Here is a 20,566-nt window from a genome sequence, read left to right as displayed (position 1 = left end):
CCTTGGTGCCATCGGCTCCGTCCCCCTTTTACATCCGAACGTGCGCAGCTAGAGTGTAAGCTCTTCAGCGTTTATTTACCTCTTGCCCGCTTCAAGCTCCTCTTTAAGAATCTTGGCCGTATTTACTATTATTAAAAAATCTGACTCTAGTGGTTGCAGAGAAGAGTTTGCAAGCATGACTCAAGTTTGCCGTAAGTGCTCAAGATTCAGAAAGGATGCAAACAGAAGTCCTCTTTTCCAATAAATCTCATCGTTTTGCAGGAAGCTAGGTCATGATTTGGAAAGCTTCCTCTCTTTTATTTTTCCGTTTGGGCAAATCGGCAGTTGCGTTCAACACGTTTGTCCTCTCAAAATTACAGAAAACCCATCTGCTCTCTACTTCATCCTCCTTTTCCTCACACCCTGGTTTACCTAAAAAAATCAGTCTACACATTCCACGCCAGATTCCCTAAGGCGACACAGCAAATGACAGCGTTGATCAAGGCGGACCCAGGGTCCATCCCAGCCCAATATCTTGTCTTGGAATAGCAGCAGATGTGTCAGAAGAAAAGGCAGGAGCTCTGCAGCAGGCAGATGTCTTTAATCTGTTCCTACCATAAGTCTCATCCTGGTCTCTCATATATAGAAATTGGTTTAAGCCCTGAAGCATGAAAAATTATTCTAATTACATTACCAAAATTGATACAGTCAATCATTACTCTGGATGTTCTTGATATCCATAAAAGTGCCCAGTCCCTCTTCCACTCATGCTAAGCACTTGGCTTCAGTGGCCTCCCGTGGCAATGAGTACCACCGTTTAATTGGACATTGCCTGAAAAAAAAAATGTTTATCAGTTTTCAATTTCCTGCCTTTTAAGTTTAACTCTCAAAATAGCCAGTAATCTCCCTTTCATCGGACCTGATCCCCACCCACTATGTGCAGCCAGCTACGTGCACTCAATCTGGCCCGCTCAGACAAGACAGTAAATATAATAATAGCCCCTGCAGCTGTCACTGCCATGTTTTACTTTGAAGAAGCGTTTCATTTTGGTTTGGATTACTGAATACCTGGAGGTGAGACAACGCTGACTAAATACCGCCATGAGCGTCACACCTGCGCTGCCCATATCCCACTGAATCTAGAAAAAAAAAAAAAAATCCTCTCCTCACTTACAGCCCACGAGAACAGCTACACTAAGTGGATTCAACAGGCAGCTCCTAAGCAAAAATTAGATTATGTCCACTCACAACTGAACTCACCCACTCTGAAAGCCATCAGTGAGAATTTCAAGTTACGACATACTAAATCATGTTAAAGTTGTAGCCCTACTCTGAAATGTCTCTCGGAAAGCAATGTTATTACAGTAAACCAGCATTTTATGTGTTTAATGGCGATGTTGACAGAAGCATATGGGAATGGTGGGCAAGTCACTTCAATGTGACGTTTTGTACCTCACTTCGCTCTTTGTTGTTCCTCTATGATATATATGATATACGATATAATGGTTGGACTGGATGATCTTAAAGGTCTTTTCCAACCTAAACGATCCTATTCTATGTTATCACATCCCCAGCACAAGTCACTCGCTCGGCTCCCAGAGCCTGGCGAACGTCTTCTTTAGGCGTCCTGGTCCAACGGCGGGAGCGCTGCCCTCACGCCAGCGCAGGCTGTAGACCTCCTACGATAAGGACGAAGCTGTTCTGTTTTTCTCACCCAAAGAACGACGTGCAGGGGAGGTCGTCACTGGGTTTTGATGCACGTGAGCCCTATTACTCCTCCGGGTAGGACCAGGCACCCAGAAACCCACCCACGCCCCGACCGCCCACGGGCACGCTTCCCCTGCCTGCGCGCTTCCCACACTCCATCTCCCGCAGTGACAGTTTGCTTCACAAAAAAAAAAGCCAAAAAACAACAAAAGAAAACAAAACTTCACCCAAAAAAAAGGAAAAAATAAAACCCCAAACCGAAACCCAAGCCTGATCTTTTTAGCAGGAGAATTTGTTTAGAAGTAAACAGTGGTTAAACACATCCAAAAGCATACTCAAAAACATTTCTCAACTTGTCTGTCAAACAAGATAGTGGATTCAGCCAAACTGCTACTGGAGAAGCCAAGATTTTGCCAGAAAGACATCAGCATCATAGCTGGCATCCTTCAGGGGAGCTACGCAATTTCCATCACAGGAGGATATTACCCGCATCTACTTTCAAAGATGCTGTATAATTAAACATTGCTTTTATGTGGGCAACTGGCAGGGTGAACACAAAATCGTGTTACAACCGACCAGTGGAAGCAAAACAAAGAGCAATGGACTAGCAGAAAGGAGAAATAAAACAGTATTTCAAATTTCGGTAATGTAGCATGATGCTGCCGTGCACGGTTGGAGGTCATTTTGAACAACTGTAATGGACATGGTACAAGCAATTAATTTGTTGGGTGAAGTCAGTGTTGGGAGAGCAGCCAGAGCTCCTGCTTATCTGGCGTTCAGAAAATAATGAATTTTTGGAGCAGAGGCCAGTGAAAAACTCTGATCCTTAACTCGGTGCTTTGCTGTTGCTATTTACAAAGAGAAGGTGTCAGTGTGGCTCTGGTTTCCAGGGAGGACAGGGGACAGCAAATTCTCTTCAAGGATACACTAGCCTGGAAATCTTGCTAGATCTTACTCTATATAAGACAAAAAGTATTTTTATATTTTATTATAAATTATTAAATGATACTTTATTAAAATATATTCTAAATGCTACATAAATTGTAATTTATAATATGTATTAAGTTAGTAATTAGAAAATATGTGTTATGGATTGTTCCCAAGTCTATGAAAAAAAAAAAAAATGCAATGAATGTGCTAAAACACAAAGTATCTGGGCCTAATTCTCTGTTGCAACACGCCAGTGCGATCCCATGCAAACCCAAAGCACTGCAGCGCAGGAGAGAAACCTTTATCTTTTTTTGATGCTCGGAAAGATCCACAAATCCCCACACGCTCAGTTATTTTCCTTTTTTTCAGTCGCCTCCTGGATCCTGCCTCCTGTGCACCGGCTGCTACTCCTTAAAAAAGAAAAAAAGGCTCCGGGAGGACGAGAAAAGCCTTGGCCGCAAGTTGAAGCCGATCTGTTGGCTGCGGTGCTTGGTCCAAGCCCTCGACGGAGAGGTTTCCTTCCTCGCCTCCCACAGGCAGGTCGCCGCCGCGCCGGCCAATGCCACGACTGGGAGGGTCCCCGCGGCCGACGCGGTGCGAGGGTCCCCGCGGCGCTGCCTCACGGGGAGACCTCCCCGGCACCAGGCGCGGGGTGCAGATGCTCCACGAGCCGCCGGAGCCGGGCTGGAGCCCCAGCCTGCTGCTCTGCCCGCGGGATGTGGCCAGGTCGCATCCCTGGGTCACATCCCAGCCGCTAAATTCTGCCGTGGGGGAGAGCTGGGCTTTGGCACGGGGACGGAGGAGCGCTTCCCAAGCCTGCAGGAGAGCTCCGAGCCCTTATTACCAAGGTATAAACCTTGGTAAGAAGTTACGAAAGCAGGCTCGTCGCTAAAAGAGCAGCTATAACAGAAGGTGCCAGCGCGCAGTAACAGTGGCTGCTCTTATTTTTATCGTGGCTTACGCTATGGTATATCCTATCCTGCATATTAGGAGCTCATCATGCTTGGAAAGATCATTTTTGATAATGCTATTAGAAAAAAAAAAAAAAAAAATAACCACACCGCAAGTTTTTACAAGCGCAGAGATGGTGGATTTTGTCATTTTCATCCGTATAGGTTATTTATGTAAAATACCACCAGACTAATACACAGAACCTGCAGGGTAACCAGGGGGAAATATCTTTCACCAAGTCTTGGGATCTTTATTTGAATTCATTTGTTTTTTTCAAACTGTAATTGTCTCCATCAGGAAGACAGCTTCAGAAATAACTAAAACCGAAATAGATTTTTTTTTTTCCCCGAACACCAGCACGCACTCAGTTTTAAAGCCAAACTTGCTATATATTGGAAACCAGAACGTTATGAAACGATCCCACCTATGTAGCGCATGTTTAGAAAAAGGAGCCCCAGTCGGGTACCACCTTTCCCACTGCCAGGGAAAGACGAAGGCGGCGGGGGAGGAAAGCCCTTGCTCCTCCCAAGGATGAGTTTTGGGTCAGCTCTGAGCAATTCTCACTTTCTAAACGGGAACTCCCGTTAGTTTCGCCACCTCTGCCTTCGGTACAGGAGGAGGCTTGAGGCATTTTTTCCCACCAGACCATGTAAAACACACATCCCCCTCGAAGCCCCATCAATACTTGTCCCCTGGCTTGAAAGCCATCCAAGCATTTGAGAGGAATGGATCAATCAGTTACGCCGGAGACACTTTAAAACTGTTCCTTTGAGATCACAAATATTTCAAATAGGCAGCTCTATTAGATGGGCACTTCAGCCGAATCATTAAAATCACTGCAATCCACAGAGAACAATAACTTTTTTCTTTTCAAACGCTTAACATTCTCTTCGTTTCTGATTTACTAAGAATGTTTTGATTCACTTAATGCTTGGAACATGTCCTCCAATGCTGAATTAAAAATGAAGGAATTGCACATTCACGATAATTAAATAAGACGGCTTTCTCGAAATAATAATAGTTTTGTAATGTCAGACAATAAACTGATCCAGCCGGCGCAGGCAGGTCCCCTCCTCCCCGGCTGTCTGCGGTGCCTGGAGTTTTCTAAGGGACCAAGTGGCATTAAAGCTACAGCTGGGCTGACGGAATCGCTCGGGATGCTCTCGAGGGGCTTTCTCCTCCCAGTCACGAGCACCCCGTTTCTGTCCTTTACAGCTTTGCCAAATTTTAAGCAAAAATGCTTTAAAACTATTTGACTGATTTTTCTTCCCCCCCCCCCCAAAAGAATTCAGACAGAAAAGGGTTCACCTGTTTCTGAGAAGAATATTTCTGAAAAATGCCTTTAACTGGTAACATTTGTACCAGCCCCCCGCGACCAGGTCGCGGCGTTTGGGCCCCTTCGGCGGAGAGCAGCGCACAACCCGGGGGCGCAGAGCCGGGCGGCAGCACCCACCCGTGAACAGAGCCAGCCTCGCCATCCCCCCGGCATCCCGACGGAGCCGGGAGAACCGCCGCGACTTGGCGACGGCGGGACCGTGCCCTCCACGCCTCCGGCGGCCCGAGGCCAGGCTGCCGAGATGCGCCGGGGTGGCTCAGACATAACGAGAGGAGAGAAGAGGGAATTTTTCTCGCGCTGAAGTTGCAGGCATCCTCTTCCTTGCAGCCTTCTGTTTGAGTATTTCCCTGAAAAAGCCACAACGCCTACTTAAGAAGCGACATTAAGCATGCAGAATCCACCATTGAAAATGCCAGAGCCATGATTGCTTCCTCAGCCCGTTCTGCACATGTTATGACGTAGCCTTTAATTAAACGATCAAATATCGCTTTATTTTCTGCCGAGCCCCTACCTCATTCAGCTCACAGAATAGGCAGCGCTCACTTAATCAACAGTTATTCAATACGTTGCTTTATCCTCAGCCTTCAGCGTGTGTCCCCAAGACTCCTGCCGCAGAGCACTCGCCGCGTACTGAGTCAGAATTAATAACTTTTTCCTGGGTTTTTCTATCTTGATCATCACTATAGTGCCTGAGTGTTTCAAAAACAGTAATTTATTTTCACGAGATAAGTGGTATCATTATCCCTGTTTACAGAAAGGCTACTGGTCAACAGGCTCAGAGCGATTAAGATAAAAATACCATTGATTTTAGGTGCCGAGTTTGAGTTTTGTTTGGTTTGGGTTTTTTTTTTTTAAGACTTGCTTTCTATATAATCTCATTTTTAAGAGCTGGAGGCTCTCCGCCTGTGCCGAGCGGTGCTCCCACGCGTTCCACGCTGCAGCTGGCAGCCCGGGCGCTGCCGGGGCAAAGCCGAACACGTTGGGATGGGCAGAGCCAGAGCCGCCGCGGTGCCGTCGGACCCCGTCCCGCTTGCATCCCTGTAAATGAGGCTCTGAAATTTTGCCGTTGCTGCCCAGAAATCAATTACTTTTTTTTTTTTTTGGTAGCAGAGTGCACAGAACTGTGCATAAATTACGTGATGGATGACGTTGCCTGTATAAAATATGGGTCAGAAAGGTTTTGTTCGTAAACCTCTTCCAGAGGTTTATGAGCCCACCGGACAGTTCGCATCAGAATTAAAAGCTCAAGCACAAAGTCATAACCAAATACATGTTTTCACACTCAGACTTAAATTCCTGAATTTAAAACTGTGTCCTTTTTTGAATTGAGTTATTTTTATTTAAATAAAGAGCGGTGGCTTACCACAGAAAATAAAGTCATACATGTAATTTAATAAATTTTGTTGTTTGGTTGGTTGGTTTAATAGAGAGCTACAGAAAACTCAATTTCATGTAAAGGAGCGACATATCCGCAGGGGCTGCTAAATACCTTCGCCTTTGCAACAGCTCAGACCACAGTTAGCTGCAAGCCACTAAATCACCGGTTGCTATTAGCTAATTCTACGCAACGAGCTCTCTCGGTTGAGTCCCCACTGAGCAAGGTGCCATGATACCAAAAACTATCACAGCTGGCACTCTTCTTAATTAGTCCTGACAAATCTTCATAATGAATCATTGAGAATATGAGTTAAGCATAAAATAAAGCAAACAGCAAGAATCTTATGTAATTCTCCTGACTTGGCTGCAGAAATTGAGTCATGAGATTGTTTTGGAACATTTTACAACAAATCAGGAGTGCTCTTTGTAAATTAAGTTTCAAAATTTTTTTTAAGGTCTCTGCATGGCTTTACATTTTTTATAAGACTGCAGATCTTTTCCTCATCTATTTTACTTATTCCCTTGATGCGTCTCCCAATTCATTTTGTAGAAAGTCTGGTCTACGCAAGAGTTTATCCCTGCGTACAACAACAAGCAAACTCTGGCAAAATACATTGACGATCCGGTCTCCCCAGTAATGATATCAGATACTTTTCTGTTGATGTGGTTTTATGTTAGAGATTTTTACCTTTATACATTTGCTTCGATAGATTATTAGGCATTCATGACTTTTCCCCCTTTGTTGGTACTCAATCATGACTTTCTTTTATGCCCTATGATACTCCCTTTTAACGTGAATCTTTTCCTTAGCTTCACCTCTCTCAATATTCACCCCGTGGGTCCCTGGATCCTGATGTTACTCTCCAGGGAAGCCAGCAGCTGGGTGAGGCTTTGCCGTGCCGCACCACCGCCCGCCCCCATCCCGCTGCAGTTTGCCGTGGCACGGAGGGAGCTGGCTCCTTGACGTGGGTCAAGTTCAACGCAACGTCACCGTACGGGGCTGGAGGAGCCCTGGGGCTGGTGGGGCGGCTGCTCTGCCCCTGAGGAAGCCAGTGCAGGGCCAAGCCTCTCCAAGGCAATCCCCAGGGTGGGAGCATGGTCTGGGGCCATGGGGTTTAGTTCTGGGTCTACCCGCTGCAGAGAAACCTTCTTCCCAGTCCTTTCCCCCCTCTTCCTCTCCTGTGTCCTAGCAATTGGCCGTGACAGCCATTTGAAAGCACTTTTAAACAAAATCAAGACGTACTCCAGGCTGTGCTCATAACAGATCCTCAAATATTGAGATTTCCGCATCCCAGGTGACAGCCTAGCAGTTTCGGAGCGCTCGCTTCAAGACTTGCTGCATTTTCCACAAAAAAAAAAAAAAAAAAAAAAAAATTTACAGTGTCTGGAAACATCTCCATCACCTATGAGCTGCTGCAATAATATGTTTTTGTTTGGGATGCTTTGTTACTGTAATTATTGAAATAAGATTCTTCAAACCTCATTTAGGGATTTGGAAAATGCAGGTGCTAAATTTCCTCTCTCAGGAAATCCTGGGCTAATAAGAGCTTTCCAGACCGGTTGCTTGGGCTAAACAAGTATAGAAAGGAACCCAAAATAACTCGGAGTTATGGCAGAACAAAACCAGAAATTTCTTTACCAAAACCCTCTCCGTCTGGAGCAGCAGGACACGTACGGCTGCTTTAATGAGATCCGAACGGCCCGGCCTCAGACAATGCGCTCCAAGGTGCCGGGCTGGTGGGTGGAAGTAGGTGAACTACTTTCAGGTGAAGCACTGGTGAGGACAGCTGGGTGTGCTGATCGTCTCGGAGCTGATCCACTTCCACTGAGGTCGATGAAAACTCATTAATTTAAAAGATTGGGCCATTAATTTGAAAGCTATTGACAGAGCAGTGGGAGCAGGTTTGAAGAATTAAATAATGCAAAGACAGAGGACATCCTTGCGGTCTCATAATACGGATCCTATAGCTGGGTACAAGCAGAACCAGGTTAAATTCCTCAAACAGGAGAGTAACTGGGCCACAAATGTTACGAAAAGACTGCGCGTGCATATCAATACTTTTACACCTCAGAGAAAATGGATTTTAGCCTCAATTAGTTCAAATCAATGACTTGGCCACTATCGGTGCCGCTGAACGGCGTTACGATGGCTGAAGATTCGACTCGGTACAAATTGCAATGCCCCTGGGTTAAACACGGGCGCTGGCTCAATACCTTCACAGAAGTCCCAGCCAGATTTCGGGTATCCTGATGACTTGGTTTGACAGATAATTACTGTTAACCAGGAACCTAGTGGAAGCTGTACGGTTAGGAAAAGGCTGTAGCTCTTATTTACTGCGGCACGGACAGAGTCCTTTGTGTCCGCACATAGCTCTCGTTTTCCAGCTTGCTGGCAATTCAGTTTTGTTAGGTGCTTCAACTTAACCAAAACACTTTGTCTGAGCCAAACCAACCACTTCTGAATGAACACTTTAAATATTCTCACTATTTTTCTTACAATGAAATGGAAGCAAATATTATTATTTCTTGACGTTATTAGGGCATTCTGTTGAAAAAAAATGATGTCGAAATGTAGGTGCTTGACGTGCAAGCTGGAATCCAGCTGCTGGGCAGCCCCCGGCGTTACGGGAGCTGTCTGTAAGGCCTATGGCCACGTCAGCCTGCGGGGCCGGGTCTGTGGGGTGAAGGTCCTGGCTGAGGACCCAGCTACACCTGGCTCAGGGGGTTTGCGTTGGGCTGGATGCCAGCGGATGGTGCTAGGGATGCTGCCAGAGCCCATCTCCCACGCCACTTAACCAAAGTTAATCCATTTCCCTCACTTCAAAAGCATGCCCCAGTGAAAAGCAGAGCATGGTAAATGGGGACAGTTGGGAGATTTGCCTATAAAATACAGCCCCGAGCTGCAGGAGACCACTTCTGTGGGCACCGCTCCCTGGTGACTCCATCACTGTCCCCTACTACACACGCAATCTCCCTCTGCGGCGCGGAAACCCAGTGAAAGCGCCAACTCTTCTATCAACTTCTTATTTGTAACTGTAATTAAATATTGAGGCAATAGTGTAAAATACCTGATTTCACAACCCCCCCCCCCCTTTTCCCAACGTGTACGCAGATGAAAAGCATTGTATACTCTTAGACCTACTTCATGCCGAACAACCTCAGCAAGTATTATTTTATTGTGATGTGCACAGCTGAAAACCAAATCTGATACAGATATTGGATCAAACCTTGTACTCCGTGGCAATCTAATTTTATCCTGACATGTTGATTGCTTGCTCTTCATCTGCAGTTGCTGTCCCAAAGGGTGCTAAGTGAGAGAAGCTGTATTTTTTTTTCTCCTGTAAGATGACATGAAATAATTTCAGAACACACAAGAACAATGTGGGTTTTGTTATTCACAAGACAGCTTTGAGCAGGGAAAAAAATGGAGCTGAGATTTTTGAGGGCTTCCACACAAACATGGATGGTACAAAATATGATGGAATTTCTGACTAATAAAGCACATAAACCCATTCCAAAACAAGGGAATCGGGGCACGTAGGGGCTTTTGAAAATCCCTCTACATTGCCCTCACTGCTTACCTTCAGGTGGGAAACACTGAATTTCTTTGAAAAGCTGGGCCTTTGACACGTGCCGCCTATGGACGAACGATAGTAATATGCAGCTCGTAGACCAACCAAAGTCAAACCCAAAATTTAGATGCAGATTTTACCCTGGGATTTTGAATTCTTTAAGTAAGGAGTTTTTACCAGATGTACATACAACACATTTAGGAAGGGATGCTGAGCTCTGCTGCAGTGTAGTCTTAATTACCTCTTTAAATAGCTATTCATATAAGATCTTGCCAAAGTTAAGAGTTTTTTGACAAACTTCCATGGATCTAAAATTACAAATATAAAGCTAAGCAATCCCAGCAAGGGACATAGCATCAGACCTGATTAGCAAAAGCAACAAGATGCCTTGTGAGCACGTTACCGCCGAGGCAGATACAAGGAGAACCGAGACCCGCGTCAGCCCGAAAGGCGCTGTCAGGTACACGGTATCAGGAGATACTTCGGGACACCGCACCCGAGTTGAAAAGAACGTCTCTTGCTCGGACATTTGGCGTTTTTCAACACAAAAGGTCCGTAATTAAACCATTTTTTCTCCATTTAGTTCTATTAGACGTAGGCAATGTAGAGCTTCCACTCTGCACTTTGAATACGAGTGCTCCTTTCCCGAGACAAGATCCCTGTCAAATCTCTCTGTATATCTAACCTGGGGGTCATGGATTCAATTCAGCAAATATTTATGCTCATTAATCCTTCTAATGAAAGGTGAGAAACTGATGTGGGTATTTACAGGACCAAAACACAGGGCTTAATTTTCTTGTAAATATTTAGAAAAAAAAAAATCAAACACAAACTCACCATCCCACTAAGAAAATGTCATTTGCACCACATGACAGTTCAGTATTTCTCACTGAACCTCGCTCATGTAATATATCCAAACTTTGAAGTGTTGCTTAATTTTAGCAACTTTTTTTTCTCTTGACCCAGATATAAACAAGCTTTTACTACTGGGAAATGAAACGTTCATGCAGCAGTACTAGTTTCCCCATCATTTATTTTTGAAGTAAAATAGGAGAGTTTTTCTTCTTTCTCTTTAATTACTTACCTTGACAGTGTTCTGCATTATCTATAAGTTCAGAAGTTTTCCTATATTCCTACTCTGCTTTCTCCATTAACTTAGGGTATAACTCTGGCTAAATCAAATTGAAAATTATAAAACATAAATGGTGGCTCAGGATTGGCGTTAGTAGACAAGAATAAATCCTCCTCTTATAAGGTTTTTATTAAAGGCGAGAAACAGAAAATGAAATTAAAAGAGCGATGCTGGAATGTATGTTCATTTCCAGCGGTTAATTTAACTGGGGGGACGGCTGAGGAGTGCGAAGCAGCACTGGCTGGAGACTCGCAGTGTGGGCTCCGTTTCTAGTCCTGCCACAAACACGAAGAAAAATCCGTGTCCTGGGCAAAACCCATTAACTTTTCTTGGTTTTTAATTCATTAGCAACTTTCCTTTTCATTCTCTTTGAGGAACAAAAAGAAAAAAATGGGATTTTGGAGGGATGAGGAACAAGTAAAAGACAGGCAAAACCATGAAAGCACGTAAGGAGGAAAAAAAACCCTCTTGTGTTTCTTCTGGTATTTTCCTCTTAACTTGTACACTTACACGTAGGCATTTCAACAGTAAGTATATTCCGTCAGGAAGTCCCACGTCAACGTAGGTAACTCCAGCTGCCCGGATTTCCAAAGGGCAAAGCTTTCACCATGGCCATGACAAGGCAGACGAGGCTGCCAACCGGCCTCTAGCCTGTAGGAAACCACGTGAGTCTGCATGAGGTTTTTTTTCCTTTTTAACCAAGACATTAATTCCAAACATGAATTCTGATTCAGACCCATAGATCATCAACTTACCATCAAAGGAATGTTTTATAGTTGGCAAGATTAAGATGCGTTGAGCATTAAAGCGACATCGTTTGAAATCACAGTACCTACTAACAATCTTTTGAAATAGAGCAAATTGCCTTTACTTTTTATTGCCAGAAAGGAGAATGTCCATTTCCAAAATATGAATTTTTACTATCATTTTATATCGCTCTCTGTTTTTATGAAGCAAAAGTTATGAAGGCATTTCAAACATAAATTACTTGAAACTTCTCCTGCTTCATTCCCACTAGAACTAAGCTCAAATTCTCGAGATCAAAGTATTTTGGAGTTCATTTTCCATTTCTATACCAATACAATTCCGGTATTTTTCACATCTGAGGAGCACAGTCTAAAAATCAGGAGAAGGAAAAAATGGCCATTAGTACAAACCTTGCGGGAAACAGACCTGTTCCGCCTCCGCCTTCGCCTGTGGTGTCCAGGTCCTCCACGTTGGGTCTATCAGCAGGATCTCAAGTCTGTCATCAATGCCTTTACCCGGTCATTTTGTTGTGCGCAGCCGACCTTGCGGCGCGTTGGGAGCGCTCCAGACCTCGAATGCACATGGGAATGCGGGGCTGGTGTTTGGAGAAGACGAAATTCCCCTGCGGGCCAGATTCTGTGCATTTACAAACAGAGGAGGCAACTGCACCCTCTCATGCTTGCAGAGGAGAGGCCTCCAGATAGCATGGCTGTGGCGGAGAAACAGGACCGTGAAGAAGCAGCTATTACCCAGCAAAAGGCCGGAATGCTGGAAAGCCAACAGCTAAACCAGGCAAGTTTAGCAGCTGCACTATTTGAAATTATTTAATTGATAGTGAGTGGCTGTATAATTTAAGTCTTCAATACAAGCAAAAAAATACTTGAATCAAATTACTATGACAAAATCATTTGATGATTAATCCCCAAAGTGTACTTTCAACGTCAGATCTAAAGACTTTAGGACAACAGTCCTATTTTTACTGTGTCACATCATATTTTCCATTTTATGGATGCAGTTCTCATTCAAGAACCATCGTTTCTTATTTGGTTCACCCTTCAAGAAGTCTTTGCCTTCCTCTGAAATACACAGAAAAGCCTTCACAGGAAGGTTACAACCAACAATGAAAACAACCACCCTAAAACCACCATCAATTCTGGGCATTTCCACCAATCCAGTTCCTGCTGATGCTCCCGTTGGAGCTCTGGGTGTTAAATGATTTCTCAGTTTCAATCTCAATCTGAAACTGCACAAACTCCTCACATTTAGCCGCCATTGGAAGCAATGGAGAGAAAGCTGCAAAGCTCCTGGGTCTCCGTGAGAGGCAGGGAGCATTTTGCCTAAAATGTACCTATTGCCATCAGCATACTTCATGCTAATTGAGTTTTAAAACTTGAGTTGAGCTTCCTGTTGGCGGTTCCCAGCCCATAACGCCATACGTTTTTGGGCCATTCTGTGTCTCCCGGGACCTGTGTTCGGTTCCAGGTTTTCCACAGCTTTCCTGCGTAGGACTCTGGGGAACAATCTCATTTCTTGCTAACACAGTTCATCTTCTGCTCAGTAATAACACATCCACTAATTCACATAGCTCCAGGACACTTAGAACTATAGCAATAAAACTTGCAAACATATGAGAAATAGAAAAGCATGTAAATATGATTCAAAACCAGTCTGAAGTTACTAAAATCCAATTGAATTCAAATTTCTCTTCTCTCTCTTCTGCTAGCTGGTGTTCCCCAAAGCTACTCTCTTGAATTACATGTGCATAGTCACCCTTAATCTAGATCGCTTGCATTTCCATGTCAAAAAAACCCACCACCTTGTATTGCTTACAGAGAAAATAGATGAAACTATGAAAATGCAGTCCATATATTCGCTTCATATTCATGACATGACTGAACAACTAGGAACACATCTCTGATACTGAAAAAGGGTTGCAGGAATGAAACAAAGAAAATGTCTTACTGCTATTTTCAAAGGATAGAAGAGCGTTTACAAAAGCAGACCAAAGGGTTTGAACAGCTTAGCAAAAGTGACCACTGTTACCACTGAAGAAATGAGTACACACGGGGTTTGAACAAGCGTAGGGGAGAGCGGGGGAAGCTTCTCACCGTCAGAAGACCAAGCCTTCCTGCTGGAGCAACGGAGGCGCAGGCAGCTAGGCAAAGGGACGATGTCTGGTAAACTGGCCATCCTGTGATGGCACCCGTGGCACTGGATTTGGTGCAAAAAGGGTCATTTCCAGTTTTTCAGCCCTGGCGAACCACAAGGCTGTTGATTAGACTTGGTTGGCATTGTCATCGTCTGCTTCTTAATGCCAGGGCAGCATGGATTTATGGAAAACATAACATCTCGATGAGTTTCTTTCTGCGAGATTAGCAAATTGGCTGATAAAGGTGGCGGCGTTGAGCACAGACCTTCCAGTAACCGGCTGTAAAAGAGTCTCATTCCACAGCGACTAAGAAACTGCTATGCTACATGAAGATACCTTCTGCAAAGCACTCACAATAAACAGCTTGTTTATTTAAACCACCTACGTCTTCCAGGTGTCATTAATAGGAGCCCCCTACACGGGGGTGGTACTTTTGGTGGCAGTGGCTGCAGACACGAGGGCTGTCACCGTGCAGCCACCTGCGTCGTGGCTGCAACGCTGGGAGCTGGTGCCTTAGAGCAATCAGGAGCGGCAGCACAATTAGCAATTCGCTGTAGCTTAAATGCAAAATCTCATCTGCAATACATCAGACTGTGTGGAGGCCTCTTTCAAAAACAGCCCTAATATTCAAAATTTAGAAACACCATCTGTTAGAGACTTTGTTAAACAAAAATATCTCATTACTGAACGTAGATCTTGGAGCGGAATCACTTTCTTTCATATACATCTGATTTTCTTTAGCTGGACAATCACAAATAGTTGTTGCCCAATATTTCTGAACGGTTTCCAAAGGTTTCTGACAGGAGGCATGTTCCTAACCTGTAGCAAAAGAAATAACTGTATTATTAATCTGGAACTGGTAATAACTCATGACATTTGAATTATGTTGCTGAAAGGTGTCTTTTTACCAGCTTTATATCTGCTGGTAAATAACAATTCCCCTAATTAAAGATATAAATCTGTTGAGGTATGAATGCACAGTTGAAAGTGATGAAAATGTTTAATAAAGTATGTCCTGGAAACGGAGAACGTGATTAGATTCAACATGTTGACCACGGGGTTTTTTTGGATCTGCTGAGAGAACCGCAGACCCTCAGGATGGCAACCCACTCTTCATTCGGGTGATAAATGTAAAGGGGGGAAAAACACTTAGTCTGGTGATTATAATTATTCCAAGAGATCTGAGCAACCGATGAGGCATAAAAATCCTTTTTAGCTATACAAGTTCTTATAGCTTCTTACAACAGGGAAGAGCATATGTTATATGCTCTGCTTATAAACAGCAGACCTTTAATTATCTTGGTTTTCAGGTGAAGTTTTGTGAAGACGTGGTTATCTTTTGTGGTCTGAGTTTGTCACCTCTGTGATTCAGACTCATATCACACATCTCTAAAAAACAGAAATTGGAAACAGCTCAGAAGTGTAGTTTATGTTAAAAAAAAAAAACCACACCACTTTAAAATTCCATCCTAAGTCAACTGTTTTACAAAAGCCAAGGTGTCTTTATCCGAAATGGCCTTTGTCTTGGTGTTTTGTTTTCAGTCTTATATTTATTTATTATGATTTGTTGTTATTTTTTGACAGAGGATAAAGACAAATTCTTTTAATTCAGATTCATTATTCTAATTGTAGCCTCACCAAACATCACCCGCACAACTTTTTAAGTGTCCTAGACCTCCAGAACTCACTGACGCCAGCACAAAGACTGAGACAAAGACAGCATGAATACCTGGATGGCAGAAGTCTCTGAGCTTGGCCCTAGTGAATATGGGTTGGGGAATGGATAATGACCTTTCTGACCTTTTGGATAAAATATGTGACCGCTCAATAGAGCGTACAGGTTGGGTTTCATAACTCATAATTATTAGACACAACTGCAATTTCATCCCAAAATTTCTGTCCCACTTCTAGGTGTCTCCTTTCCGCTGAGCCTGGGAGGAAAGCCGACAAGCCCAGCCTCTCTGACCTTCTGCAGGGAACAAGCGGAGAAGTTCATTATCAAGCTGCCAGTCTAGTTCCCTCCACCGGCGCTACATTCATTTAACAACGGAGCATAACACTGAAATTACTCCTTTTTAATATCTGCAAAGATTTTCATGTCACGCTAGGTGTGGTTACGTCTCATTACTGCTTCTTCTTTATTTTCGCATTATTGATGTACATGCACTTTCCATACAAGTATTAATTAATAAACTGCATTCTTAATCCATGTGTTCCCTTGAAAGAAAGGAATCTTTGATAATATATCTGCCTATTGGTGTTCAGATTACAAAAACAATACTCTGGTTCTGCTATCAAGCTTTCTGCCATTGAAAGGATTTCCCACATTTCATTTTTCCAGACTACGTATACAGACAAAACTCTGTATTTTCTAGTTTTCTTCAGCAAAAGGCTGGAGCAGAATTTGCAGTTAACGGCCAGCGTAAGTGCTCAGGGCCGCGAGATCACGAGCGGAGCAGCGCTGTTTGTGCCGCAGGGCCACGCACGATGTTCCTAAATTTTTGGGGTGTTGCAATAGCAGCTGAGGAAGGTCAGCACACTTCTCCACTGGATAAAGAGAGGTCCTACAAGTTAAATTTTCTTACTAACCAACCTTCCAATTTGCACCCCATGAAGAAATCAATCACAAGAATCTTCTTAATTCAGATCTTACTGTCAGCCAATATATTATGTGGCGTTGAAGAACACACTGGTAGAGAGCAGTAGATGTTTATGGTGGCTAACACCAAGCCCTCCTCGCAGACCTCTGCTTCATTACACATCACCAGCAAGCATTAAACAAACAAACAAGAACCAAAAATCAAGTACAGTCACTGCTATTTTAAAATCAATTCTCTGGGCTGGGTACCACTGAAGATTAAACCAATAAAAAGGGTTTTATGAGGAAACTTGTATGCGAGAGGAACAAATCGGCTGCAGAACCTGGAGCTGGCGTGCAGTCCTGAATTAATAGCTTAATGTAATTCAGTTCTTACTGGTTGCCTGGAAACTAACTTAGAAAAAAAAGTAAAAGCACAAACCATAATGGGTGTAGAGGGCTTAATAGGGAATTATTGATGCCACCAGACTGGTAGACAGCCTGATGTATTTCTAACAAAATCACTCAAAGTAGTCCTTTATTATTATATGTTATTCTGAATAACAAGGTCCAAGGCCAAAGAAGATAAAATATTACATAATGCTGGCGGTTAATGCAGGAAGAAGAGCCTCGCTGGTATTTGCCATCATACCAGTGACAGACCGTCCGTTATCCTCACTGCTGTTGCTTTTTTTTTTAAATTTATTTATTTTTAAAATAGCATAACCTAACTAGTATTCTCTACCAGTAAAAGCAAGGAAGCTCTTGTGTATTCCTCACAAAGCCAGCTGGCTTGAATTAGCCTTATAGGTCTGCTCAAACAAGGAGATGAGTTCATTAATTTCATCTTAAAACAAAACTGTTTCCCGAAGCAGAGACGCAGCTGTTTGCCAAACACCGTTTTGGGGAAAGTTTCAGTGAATGCTCATAGTTATGTTTGTTGGGGAAAAAAAACCCCACCGCCACCACCTGACCAGTTCACTGCCATTCCAAAGGCTGGCAAGTCCTTTCCCGGGGCAGATGAATCCCACCAGAGGTTACAGGAGGTGCCGACGTGGCTACGGGCAACGCCAGCAGGGCAAGGGGACCGACAGCCGCGTTGCCTTGCAGCAATGCGTTAAAGTGAATGCTTGTTGCGATGGAAATGTTCCCAGCAATTCCAGTAAGGACCTGGTTAATTTGGGAACGCATGAAGTTAGCTGACTGGACTAAAAATGCATCTTTTTGATAACAAAGCAAGCAGCTTAATGATTCTGGCATCGCAGAGCAAATACCGTTTGGATACCGGCCGCCGGTGCGGGCTGCAGCTCCCCACGCAGCGTGGCTGTGCACCCGGAGCAGCTCCAGCACCTGAGCTCTGGTGCCCAGTTTTCCATCTTGAAAGAGCTGCTTAGGGAGTGCAGTTTTTATCCTAATTATTTTTGACAGGAATTAGGTCAGTTTAATTAGTTTAGAATTCAGATGAACAACCACCTCTCTCCTAATTACTGTGGGATATATAAATAATTCATTTACAACACCAAAAGAGAAAAACACCATAAAAACTATCATCTTCAGCCTACCAGAGATCATCCACAAACACACCAACTTTGTACTTCAAAGACAAATCCTGGCAGGTTTTGAGGGGTTAAGAACGATTGCATGTCAGAAACAGCTTTGGAAACAGCCTCCGCCTCTTCCTCTGTATCTAACGTGCAAGTGTGCAAGGGACACAGAACACGCACCGCAATATAGAGCATATTGTAATATATAGCAGCGCAGAACTAACTTTGAGTCTGCTACTGATTTATCTGTGATGTCGAGATATCAGATACCTCAAGAGCATTTTAAATATTCTCTAAATAAAGCAAGTAATTATTTCTTACTAAAAATGGGGCTTTTAAATGATCCAGTTACTGAAAAACCAACAAATGGTAATTTGTTTTTAAATTTCACAGTTCTCTCTCCCATTTCTAAGTGATCTACAGTAATAAAGTATCAACATAGAGATGAAATGTCACAACAAAAATGTTTAACTACTTACAGACGGTACATTAAATCCCTACAACCCAAGATAAGACAAACATACTCACAAACCCTTTTTATTGCAATTCCTTAGAAACCACGGATATAAATAGAATTTAGCACACCAGTTAACTTATTTTTCACTATTATCCCATTATCCACAATTTCTGTTTTCCATGTCTTTCTTTTTATGGGTTCTTGAACCAGCAAAACCAAAAGGCGAAGCCATTGCAGAGGCTTTGATCATTAGAGTTATTTACATGTTTTCCAGAAAGAACGGAAGCGAGGACACAGGTTTCAAGCTAGAGTTGAAAAACATTTTCGGAACAGACTGCACGCTAAACTAGTCTGGATGTCTAGTAATGTCATCTTTGTGTGAGAGCTCTGTGCCCGCCCCGTACCCATGTCTGCTCTTTCCAAGCACCCCAAGCGTGATGGGCCCATGAGCCGGCACAGACTTACCACGGTGAGGGACCTTTGCTGCACCTTGTCAATGATGATGCTGTAGGCTGCCTGTGGAAACGACGAGTATATTTTCTCCCATAGCTCTTTTTATTAAAACAAGCTCTATGCTCTCTACAACTCCCTGAAAGGAGGATGTAGTGAGGTGGGTGTTGGTCTCTTCTCCCAAGTAGTTAGCGATAGGACGAGAGGAAATGGGCTTAAGCTGTACCAGGGGAGGTTTAGGTTGGAAATTAGGAAAAATTTCTTTACGGAAAGGGTGGTCAAGCATTGGACCAGGCTGCCCAGAGAGGTGGGGGAGTCCCCATCCCTGGAAGTGTTCAAAAAACGGGCAGAGGTGGCACTTGGGGACATGGTTCAGTCTGGTCTACCCTTGATTGGTTTAGTGTGGACTTGGCAGTGTAGGTTAATGGTTGGACTGGATGATCTTGAAGGTCTTTTCCAACCTAAACCATTCTATGATTCTATGATTCCATGGATTAAAACTATTTTGAAAGCCTTCAGGGAGACCACCCCCCTGCCTTGGCACGCTTCCCCAAGCCATAAAACACGGCAATAAGGATGCCCACCACAGCTAAATGAGCTTGGTACCCAACACCAAGCACTGAATTCGCAGAGAACTATGCCCCAAGGATATTCTGCAAAAGTTGAAGCATTCAAAAAAACCTGGTGCCTAAAGCAGCCATATGTTTGAAATTATGAACATGCACCTTATTTGAAGCGGATTTCACTAGCGAAAGCAAATATGGAGAACCTGGACATCAATCATAACTATTTGCAACATGTTTATGTATTATTCCTCTGACAAGCTAGGCTTCTTACGGATGGCACGGTGATGTCGGGCAGCTAGGGAATGTCAGGGTTTTTATTCTGCTTCATAGCATTTTTTAAATCAGGAGAAGGTGATGTGAGAAGCAGAAATAATTTGACTTGACGTTATTATCTGCAGCCCAGCTGAAAGTCTTGCAGTCACCAGACTCCGATGTGACCTCTACGCTGACCAAAATGGACTGCCAAGTCCTTGAGATGGGACTGTTGAGAGCAACATGGAAGCTCAAATGCTATGTTTGTACCTTCATTTCCCTGACTATAACCACACTATAGCTACTGGAAGTATATGTGATTAGCCTGAAGCTATTATGCCAGCAAGCTACAGCTCAAGACAACTCTCATCAGAACCTTTTAATGTAAATTGCTGTCTCCTTCTTGCCATCTGTGGAATTAAAGTGATTTATTTTGGTTCAGGAACTGTCTCTTAGTTTGTAAACTTTTTATGGTGGACGTAATTAAAAGTATTCATAAGCCTTTTCTTCAGGAAAGAGGAAGATGTCCTCTTGAAGTTCAAAAATGTCAAAGTCTTTTTTTTTTTTTATAGTTGCTGGAATAATTAATTCATAGATTGCTACTCTGCATAATAATTCAAAGATTACAAATACTGATATTTATAGCCAAAGCAGAAACTCCTAAAATCTCATGGTTTTAATGGGAACATTGGCAGGCCCTTTATTATTTCAAAGCGAGCAGTGGCGTTAAAAATTCAGGTATCAAACTATCAACGCATGATAAATGGATAGTGAACTGCTTATGTCACCCACTTATTAAGCTGGTACCATAAATTATTACACTGTAAAGACTGATGTTT

Source organism: Pelecanus crispus, chromosome 7, assembly GCF_030463565.1.
Source record: "Pelecanus crispus isolate bPelCri1 chromosome 7, bPelCri1.pri, whole genome shotgun sequence".
Lineage (NCBI taxonomy): Eukaryota > Metazoa > Chordata > Aves > Pelecaniformes > Pelecanidae > Pelecanus > Pelecanus crispus.
The sequence above is the reverse complement of the archived record's forward strand: the minus strand, read 5'-3'. Positions refer to the sequence as shown.